The sequence below is a fragment of the Rhinopithecus bieti genome, unplaced genomic scaffold (genome assembly GCF_001698545.2).
Source record: "Rhinopithecus bieti isolate Rb0 unplaced genomic scaffold, ASM169854v2 scaffold_20307, whole genome shotgun sequence".
In the NCBI taxonomy this organism is placed as follows: Eukaryota; Metazoa; Chordata; class Mammalia; order Primates; family Cercopithecidae; genus Rhinopithecus; species Rhinopithecus bieti.
The window spans coordinates 749,391-760,073 of NW_016809865.1; the positions used below are offsets into that span (position 1 = coordinate 749,391).

The 10,683-nt window shown below is 37.0% G+C and overlaps 1 protein-coding gene across 2 annotated transcripts in view; it reads right to left on the minus strand.

Annotated features, from left to right (window-relative positions):
* LCA5 (lebercilin LCA5) overlaps nt 1-10,683 on the minus strand; it is a 55,027-nt gene that overhangs the window by 35,615 nt on the left and 8,729 nt on the right. Inside the window, exon 2 of one of the 2 annotated variants that reach the window (XM_017890730.1) lies at nt 4,853-4,936. The exons of the other annotated variant lie outside the window; for it this stretch is intronic. The gene's annotated coding sequence lies outside the window, so the exon portion shown is untranslated. The remainder of the gene's footprint in view (nt 1-4,852; nt 4,937-10,683) is intronic. 2 annotated transcript variants of the gene reach the window in all.

Consider the following 10,683-nt stretch of genomic DNA (forward strand, 5'->3'; position numbering starts at 1 on the left):
TTCTTTTTTAGGCAGGGAGGTGGTGGGAGTGGAGGTAGTGGTGATAGTAAAGAACAAATCTGCTAATAAGAATAAATACATTTTGGGAGGCTGAGGCAGGCGGATCATGAGGTCAAGAGATCGAAACTAGCCTGACCAACATGGTGAAACCCCATCTCTACTAAAAATACAAAAATTAGCTGGGTGTGGTGGCGCACACCTGTAGTCCCAGCTACTCGGGAGGCTGAGGCAGGAGAATCGCTTGAACCCAGGAGGTAGAGGTTGCAGTGAGCCAAGATGGCGCCACTGCATTCCAGCCTGGTGACAGAATGAGAGTCTGTCTCAAAAAAAAAAAAAAAAAGGAAAAAAGAAAAAATAAAATATCCAAGATTGACCACACCAAAAATGTAACACTAAAGTACATTTTTAAAAACTAAAAGAAAAAATTCTTGATTGGAAACATTTGCAAACATGACAAAAAAAATTATCATCTTCAATACATAAATATATCATCCTTTGAGAAAATATGAGGTAAAAAATTAAATGGGCAAAATATAAGACTCCAAAAGGCAATACAAATTATTAAAGATTTTCAAAATAATAACACTCAATGTTGTCAGAGTTGCTATCAGAAAAAGATCCACAGAGTTTTCTGGAAAAACACTGGCAAAATGTATTGTCACTTTAATTATGCTTTAACCTTTGATACAATAATTTCTGGATTCCCATAAAATAATGCTAAAATTAGGAGAAAAGTTATGTGCAAATATTTAATGCAGTACAGTACAATTTTTTTAATGGAAGCAAATTAAATGCCTAATCATTGAGGAATAATTAAGTAATGTACAAATCCATACAGCATAATATCATGAAGCTACTGAAAATGTTTACAAAAAGTTTGTATTTAAGGAAAATGCTTATACTATTATCGCAAAGAAAAAATTCAAACCAGTGCATACAGTATGATCTCAACTACACATATTCATTTTTTAAAAAACTGAAAACACTATTACTTATCTGAATTCAGAAACTGAAAATATTTTCCAAAGCAAGGAATACACAAACACCAAAATAGTGCTTGCCTGACAACATGGATTTTGGATAATTTTCTCTCTCCATTAACATATTCTGGTTTTCTAACACAACAAAATTGGATTACTTTTATAATCCAATTTAGAAGAAACAAAAATCCCATTGATGAAATTAGTATTAAAAGTATTGTTCTTCTAGTAATAACATATGAAAGGACATGCACAAGGCAGCACTATTTATTGTAGCACTAATGTAAGTAGAAAACTAAAACAATAAAATGACCAATAAGAACTGGTCTTACAAATTATAAACATCCACACAATGAAGTATATGTAATACTATGAAGCTATTAAAGGAATGAAGACTATCTCTGTGTATTGCTCATAATATGATGTAATCTCTAGGATATACAGAGAAAAGATAGATGAAAAAAAGCATGTCAAGCCGGCCCATTTTAAAAGGAAAAAAGGGAAAATTTTTAATTTTTTTTTTTTTTTTTTTTTTTTTTGAGACGGAGTCTTGCTCTGCCACCCAGGCTGGAGTGCAGTGGCCGGATCTCAGCTCACTGCAAGCTCCACCTCCCAGGTTTACGCCATTCTCCTGCCTCAGCCTCCCGAGTAGCTGGGACTACAGGCGCCCGCCTCGTCGCCCGGCTAGTTTTTTGTATTTTTAAGTAGAGACAGGGTTTCACCGTATTAGCCAGGATGGTCTCGATCTCCTGACCTCGTGATCCTCCCGTCTCGGCCTCCCAAAGTGCTGGGATTACAGGCTTGAGCCACCGCGCCCGGCCAACATATGTAATTTTTTATATTTTTAAGTGGAAGGAAAAATCAAGTAATTAAGAAAAATGGGTTCGCTAGGGTAGTTATGTCCAACAGAACTTTCAGCCAGGATGGAAATGTTCTATAATCTGTGCTGTTCAAGATGGTGGCTGGCCACATACGGCTATGAAGCACTTGAGATGTTGCTGGTGTAACTGAAGAACTAATTTTAATTAATTTTAATTTAAGAAGCCCCATGTGCTGGTAGTTAGCTTACTAAACACAGCTACAGGGGAAGGAAGGAAGCAGAGTTTAGGCAAAGGGATAGAAGCTTGGCTTCTTTGCATATAATTTTTGTAGATTTAACATTGGAAATTATAATTTTAGAAATGAGATTTTGAAAAGCAATTCCCATAAATCAAAATAAAATTAGATAAATCAATCTACATACATGGTTGGTGGTAAAACTACAAAAATTAACCAGTTCAAATGACTTTAAAACACAATAATTTGACTTTATATTCCTAGTGAGACATAATGACCAAAAAAAAGTGTAAAAAAAATTTTAAAGCCATTCAAAGAATCATATTTTGCTACTGAGATATTTTATTCTCAGACTTATACACATGTACTGCGAAATAAAACAAACGAGTAATTATTATTGGTGCAGCTGGGCACTAGAATTTTCAACATGGAAGAATTAAATATAAACTAATGTGAGTTTTAAAACTTTGACATTCAAAATTTGAATTATGAGTGACACTATGAATTTATGATGGCTTTTATTTATTTTTTAAAAACTTATTCACTTTGTTCACTGAAAAATCCCAGAAACAAGGAAAAAACTAGGAACATTCCTAGAACCCATAAGTAGTGTCTATATGCCACTTCCCATTGAAAGAACCTAAAGTTCCTTGTGAAATGCCTGATTCCATTTCTGAGGGAGGAAACACACAAAATAAATCTAAGAATATAGCAGTCTGGTCATACTAGAAAGCAAGGAAGCTATCAGACACTACTGATGGAGTGTCAGTCAAATGGACTCAGGAGCCAACTTCAAGGAACTACTTGCCAAAGACAAGGCAAATTTGTCATCAATACGAATTATATCAGCAAACGATTTAAACATATCAAAAGTATTTAAATCCTTGAGTTCATATATTTTACAAAAACCTAATTATTCACCTTTGGAAGATTCTAGGAAACCATCTCATTTAATTTAAAAATTTATACATTAAAAAAAAATCACACATGCATCTTGCTATAATATACTCTTAAAAGCTATTATCTGAAAATAAAATATTAGATGAGGGGAAAGTATTTCTTTATGGAATTATTCTAGTTAACAAATAAAAAACAAAGTATTAAAATGACAGAATTAGACGAGTGACATTTCACAACTCCTAAAGAAATAATGAAGCTATATAATGATCATAAATGGCTGTATCGCTCCAAAAAAGTAACAGCCAGATACCATGTCTCTGATAGGACACAATAAAACCTCTGAAGTAATCTTCCCTCCTCCCCACAAAAACTGAATCTGAATCTAATGAAGCCTCTAAATGTAAATGACACTGAAAGTACGAGATCAAGGTACAAGGAAGCAATCAGAAAAAAATCCAGACTGTAGCAAACTCTACAGGAAAAACTAGATTCTTTAATGAACGAATTGCAAGCAGAACAAGAGAGGAGAGAAGAGGGTATTTATATAATAAGAAAGTCTTAAGAAACAACCACCAAGTACAATCCATGGACAGTATTTCAATCCTGATTACAATAAATTGTATTAAAAAATTATAATCAAGAAAATTTAAACACTATTTATTGTTATTAGAGACAGGGTTTTGTTCTGTTGCCTAGACTGGAGTGTAGTGGCACAATCATGGCTTACTGTAACCTTGAACTCCTGGGCTCAGGCAATCCTCCTACCTCCTGAGTAGCCAGACCTACAGACATGAGCCACTATGCCCAGCCCTGACCACGTATTTAATATTAAGGAATTCTACTGTTTTAGGTGAGACATTGATACTGTCATTAATTTTTTAAAGAATCTTTATCTTTTAGAGATATAGGTGGAAATATTTATAAATAAAATTGTCTGAGGTTTGCTTCAAAATAACCCAAAGGAAAATGGGTAAGGGTAGAGATACAAAATTGACCATGAGTTGACGATTATGTAAACTGATAGAAGACTTTTGAATTCATTATTCTAATATTTCCAATTCTGTATTTGATATTTTCTTTAGAAAATATTTTAAAAGCAAAAGCACTTGACTTTGATTTTACCTCTGATATGAGTGTCTAGCAATCGCAGTCTCAAAATTAGTTACTGTATCTAAAATCAACAATTCCTATGGCAAGTACTAATATTAAAAATATACATAAATCAGCCTGAATCTTTCACTCTGCAATCATGTGAAAAAATATTTACACATGAAAAAAATTATCTAGAAAAAAAGAATAATTATAACAGCAAGTAAGTGGCTCTGGTACTCATTAGCTATGTAAATCTGGAGAGTTTACCTCTCAATGTAAGTCTAATTTTTTAATATGTAAAAAGATAATATTACTAGTAACTACTTTAGAGAATTCTTGTGAGGATTAAATGGGATAATTCAATAACTATTACACAGTAAGAACTTGGTAAATATCAACAATTATATTAGCAATTCAAATACATATGAGATGCTCAGTAAATTATAACTGATGTTCTTTGTCAACAACTTTCAGTTTAAATTCCAGTAATATAATTAAAAGTTGGTTATATGGTAAAGATGAAAATTATTTCTGTTTACATTTGCATAGCAGAAGTAGCTTCCTATGATCTATCCTATCTAAATCCGAGGGGCCCACCAACTTTCTATGGACAAGGGGAAGAACACACAAACAGTGTTCTCTCCCTGCCGCCCCCAAATATATCCACATAGTTCCATAAAAATAAATAAATAAAGGAAATATCCAATGCCCCACTATCCAAGTCCTGCTCCCTGAAACAACCATTTTAATGGCTTATACCTTTATGTGTGTGCTATATCTTCAGTTAGCAATTTTAGACTATGAAAGATGAGGATTTAACTCACCGTTCACTTTATACGGTTGCAACATGCAACTACGTGTTGGTTATGCATGGTTTTTCTCTTAGAATTCCTAATTGTCTTTTTTTCCTATTAAGGGGAAAAAACATTTCTTATATCACTAATATCTACCAGCTTCTTAATCCACCAATAGCCTTAAGTCCATTCCATTCTTCCTCCTAAGGACATTTTCCTTGAATTTCCTATTCTAATTTAAACCAACTACTTTCTAGACCTATTGTACTGCTGTCATTCTGGAATTACTTTTATTAAATTCCTGAGTTAGTGCACTATTTCATTAACACCATGTCATCTTTACTAGTTTCCATCATCATTTTACTGGTCCACATCCTTAAATAACTTCTTCAGGAAGAGTTTATGGTTTAGGATGTAAATGTTCTAAGTCCTTGCATGCCTGAGAATGTTGTTATTTTACCTCACACTTATTACTTTTCATATATTCCAAATTCTAGGTTATCTTCTCTCAGAACTTTGAAGACACTGCTTCACTGTCTTTTAAACCCTCAGCATTGTTTGTGAGACATATGTTATAATCATTCTTTTATTCAAAATATATCAGCATTGTTTGTGACACATATGGTACAGTCACTCTTTTATTCAAAATATATTTCTTGAGCTCTATGTAGCAGTAATGAACAAAAAGTCCCTGTCCTTAGAGAATTTACACTCTAGTTATACTAAAATAGATTCTCATTCCTTTATAGGTTATCTTTTCCCTTTTTTCGCTCCCTAGGTGCATTTAGGGCTTTTCCCCTTGTTATACTGAAATTTCACAAGAACATGAATACCAGTGAGCCTTTTTCATCGTGTTGGGACCCTTTCTCCCCCTCTTCCTTTCAATCTGGAAATCTGTATCTTTAAGCACCAGAGGTTTTCTTATATTGTTCTTCAGATAATTAACCTTTTTTTCCATTTTCTTTTTGAAATTTCTCCTAAATAATAAGCCTGCTTTTTTTCTTCTATTTTCAAAGAGTTTTATTCAATTTATCTTCTAGACCATCATTTAAAAAATTATGCCAATATCTTCATTTCCAAGAACTCTTTCTTGTTCCGATTTTTAAAATAATTATTCTGTTCTTGCATTACCGAGGTAATATATTTTTTTCTCTGAGAATACTACGTAAACATTTTCTGTTTAAAGTCTCTTCTGGTCCAAGAATTACCACTGCTTCATATAGTGTCAGCTTTTCTGTTTCTTTATCTTGGGCTTTTTATTTAAAACCATACTTCTGGTTTTATTTATTTGAAGATAATTTCTGATTGATCATTTATACTTAAAAAAAAGAGAAAAAAGAAAGAAATGAAACCACTCCTAGGAAATCCCCTCGGTTTAGCAGACCAGCTGGACCAATTCCTAGGACCCATCTTTTACACCTGGGCTAAAACAATGTCTATCATAAATATCCTGTTCACAGGAGAAGAAAAGGGAATAATTAGGAAAGTGGTCATAGCCATCTGGGAGAGGCAACACCCTTCCAGGCAAAAAGTCTTGCCAGCCAAACAAAAATTTCCAAATGTCAATCCCAACTGGAATAATCACAATCCCAGGACTGGGCGCAAATGCAGAACCTCAGGAAACTAATAATTAAAGGGATCAAAGAGTCCACTCCTGGGACACAAAATGTCTCAAAGGCATTTGAAATTCAACAAGAAAAAGAGGAAATTCCCTCTGCATTCCTGCAGAGGCTCAGAGATCAAATGAAAAAATACTCCGGATTAGATCCGGAGGACCCAGTAGGGCAAGGTCTCGTGAAAGTTAACTTTGTAACTAAGAACTGGCCTTGCAGGCCAGGGAGTGCAGCTGCAGGTGTGGGGGCGGCAGGAGCCACAAGCCGGAGCAGACAGCCAAGATAACTAGTGGACAGTTTGGGAAAGCTAGTGTGAGTAAACCTCTAATAAAAGAACTAATGTCTGTATTACACTTAGGGAGTCACTGGGGACCCCAGGCTCTGTGTGATGCAATACTTAGGAATTATGGGTGTACAGGAATTTATACCCTCAGTAAACAAGTATGTGGAAATTGTGTAACTTGTCAAAGGGTAAACAAAAAGGTGATTAGAAAACAGGCCACAGGAGGAAGGCCTCCCAAACTAAGACCATTTCAAAGCATTCAAGTAAATTTCACAGAAATGCCCAAAGCAGGAAAACTAAAGTATTTACTGGTAATCATAAATCACCTTTCCCTCGGGGCGGAAGCCTTTCCTCTTCCAATAGCCACTGCCGGGAATGTGGTCAAAATAATATTAAAACCAATTTTACCTAGATTTGGCCTGGTGAAAAATATTAATTCAGACAATGGGAGTCACTTTACCTCAAGGGTGTTAAAGGGAATTATGGAAGATTTACAAATTAAATGGAATTATCACACCCCTTGGCATCCCCTTCCTCTGGAAAGATAAAAGAATAAATCAAACTCTCAAAAGCTATCACCAAACTAACCTTAAAACTAAAATGCCTGGAACCAAATGTCTCCCAATAGCACTCCTTAGAACAGCCCCAGGAAAAAACTTGGGATTGTCCCCCTACAAGTTATTATATGGGCTCCTATATTTTGGCAGACCTATAAATCTCCCTACTATGGAAACCAAGGATCAATTCTTAAGAAATTATAAACTGGCCATATCCTCCACCCTGTCATCCCTTAGGTTGAAAGGACTTCTAACTCAAACTCCGCCTCTTAAGTTTGCTGTTCACCACTTCCAGCCTGGTGATTTGATGCTGACTAAAACTTGGAAAGAAGATAAGCTCCATCCAAGCTGGGAAGGTCCCATCAAGTGCTCCTAAGCACTGAAACAGGCATGCAAACAGCTGAAAGTCAGCAGATTCACTGTACTCCAATCAAGGCACTCGTAAAACAGACCCCAGAAGGGAGGGCAGGGGAAAACAACAGTAAAAAGTGCATAAGTCACCTAAGGAACCCTTAAAGTTAACTCTAAAAAAAATCTAGCAAGAAAACATAGGCTGGCCCCATGTCTGGAAGTTAATATAGCTAAAATGGGCTACTATACAAAAAGCAGAAGGTCAAAATGGAAACTGGCAGGGAACTCCTCCCTACTCAATCAAGTCGGTAATTAATGTAACCAAGATGGTAGCACTCCAAACTATAAGATTTAATGCCTGCCTGGTCTTACTCTGTGGGAATTTGAAAAATCAGAGCTAGTTCTCACAGGCAAATAAATATCTCTGCCCTTAACCAGATACAGGTTACAGTAGTGCATGACTCTGCCCCAGCTGGGATGATGTATAGTAAACTACCCAATTTCAGGGTTGGATAGTAAACACGGGGTGGGTAACTCCGAGCTGGAGACCCTTAAAGAATAAACTACATCTGCCCAAGGGCTCCCCGCCAAATAACTGCCAAAATTTAAAATGCAATCCTATACTCATCACCATTAACAATCCAGCCATTCTAAACCAAGAACCAAAGGAAGCGTCTTGGGTATATGGGCAAGGAGCAGACATCACAGGGAAAGACCCCCTAGGGCAATTCGTTCTCAAAATGAAAAACTCAACCTCCCATTTGCCAGGGACTACTCCAACTCCAAACCCCAATAAACACTTTAGTCCACCAAATAATAACCCTAAAAGGGTAAATGAGGTAAAGAATTTAAGGCAAACCTTAGAAATTGAGATAGGGTACAGGGATGTGAATGCCTGGGTCGAATGGGTCAAAATTTCAGTACAAGCCCTCAACAAGAGTAACTGCTACGAGTGTGCTGCAAAACAACCGCAGGCAAAGGTGGTTCCGTTTCCCCTAGGATAAAATATCAATCCTGAAGGAATGCATTGCATGTTGGCTCTATACCAGAACAAGGATGCATAGGAAAATGAAACTTATAAAAGTCTGTCATTGCTCTTTCCTGCATTGCGGAAGTCAAATCCCAGAGCAATTCCCTCATTCTCTATGGGGAATATAAACCAATCCTCTTGTCTCTCTAGGCAGGGGGCAGAGTTCAATAAGCCCATGGGAGAATTCTCAACTTGTACCCACATCTTAAACATCAGTGGTAAGGCAATGGCAATCACTCAGCTAGCAATCACATACCTGGTGCTAACGTCATGTGGTATTGTGGGAAAAGGAACCTCCGTTAACCTGTTACCATCTGATTGGACCGGGACTTGTGCTTTAGTCCAATTGGCCATTCCCCTCACCCTGACATTCCATAAGATTTTCAAAAATACACATGGCCACAAAAACCGAAAAGATGTAACAAATTCTTTTAAGCCCAATATATGTGTTAACTCAACAGGAGTCCCTAGAGAGATGCCTAATCAACTTAAGGCCGCAAACCAAATACCTGCTAGGTTTAAGTCAGCACTCTTCTAGTGGTCAACTATTAATAAGAATGTGGATTAGATTAACTACATCTATTATAATCAACAAAAATCATCAATTATACTCAGATGCCCTCAAAGAGGTAGCTAGCCAGTTAAATGCCATCAGCCAAATGGTCTGGGAAAACAGGCTTGCGCTACACATAATACTAGCAAAAGAATGGGGCATATGTGTTATGCTGGGTGGAAATGTTGTACTTTCATTCCTAACAATATTGCCCCAAATGTAACCATCACAAAAATTTTACAAGGACTAACAACTCTAGCCAACAAACTGGCAGAAAATGCTGGAATTAATAACTCATTTTCGGGCTGGCTAGAAGGCTGGTTTAAAAAACAGAAAGGCATGGTAGCTTTAATCCTTACATCTCTCATAACTGTGGCAGGAGTCTTAACAGCAGTGGGATGTTGTATTATCCCTTGTGAGAGGACTAGCACAGAGATTAATTAAAACAGCTATTAATAAGCAAATGCCCATAATTTACCAGCAAAATAACCTGCTACTATTAGAAACCAAATTAAACTCACTCTCCTAGAAAGAAAAAAGTTAACAACTTCTAAAGCAATTCAAGGACCAGAAGGCTTTAAATAAAAATGAAACCAAAGAAAGTAAGTAGAAAAGAGGAGTGAATTAGTGAAAAAACATTTTAAATGGTCCACTTTCAAGGCATGATAAATCTAAGCACTGGCAGCCAACCTACAAATGTAACAAACCACAGGGCTCATGCACCTAGAAGGTCACAATAAGTGAACAGAATGTAGAGGAGGGGTCAGCCAATAAAAGGAAAGAAAGTTTAGTTATTGGGAAATTGAAATTTAAGAAAGGAAGGGGATGGTGTAATCTATCAGCCTTATAAGGTATCCTTACAAGGCTAACCTTATAAGAAGTACAAAACTTGGGCAACGTCCAGGAAGATTGCAACCCTATAGTGAGAGGTGAAGCCAGCTTGACTTCCTGGGCCAAGTGGGGACTTGCAGAACTTTTCTGTCTTACAAGAGGATTGTAAAATGCACCAATCAGAGCTCTGTAAAATGCACCAATCAGCTCTCTGTAGCTAGCAAGGGAATTGTAAAATGTACCAATCAGAGCTCTGTAGCTAGCAAGAGGATTGTAAAATGCACCAATCAGCACTCTGTAAAATGGACCAATCAGCGCTCTGTAAAATGCACCAATCAGCAGGATCCTAAAAGTAGCCAATCACAGGGAGGATTGAAAAAAGGGCATTCTGGCCCGGCGCGGTGGCTCAAGCCTGTAATCCCAGCACTTTGGGAGGCTGAGACGGGCGGATCACAAGGTCAGGAGATCGAGACCATCCTGGGTAACACAGTGAAACCCCGTCTCTACTGAAAAATACAAAACACTAGCCGGGCGAAGTGGCGGGCACCTGTAGTCCCAGCTACTCGGGAGGCTGAGGCAGGAGAATGGCGTGAACCCGGGAGGCAGAGCTTGCAGTGAGCTGAGATCCGGCCACTGCACTCCA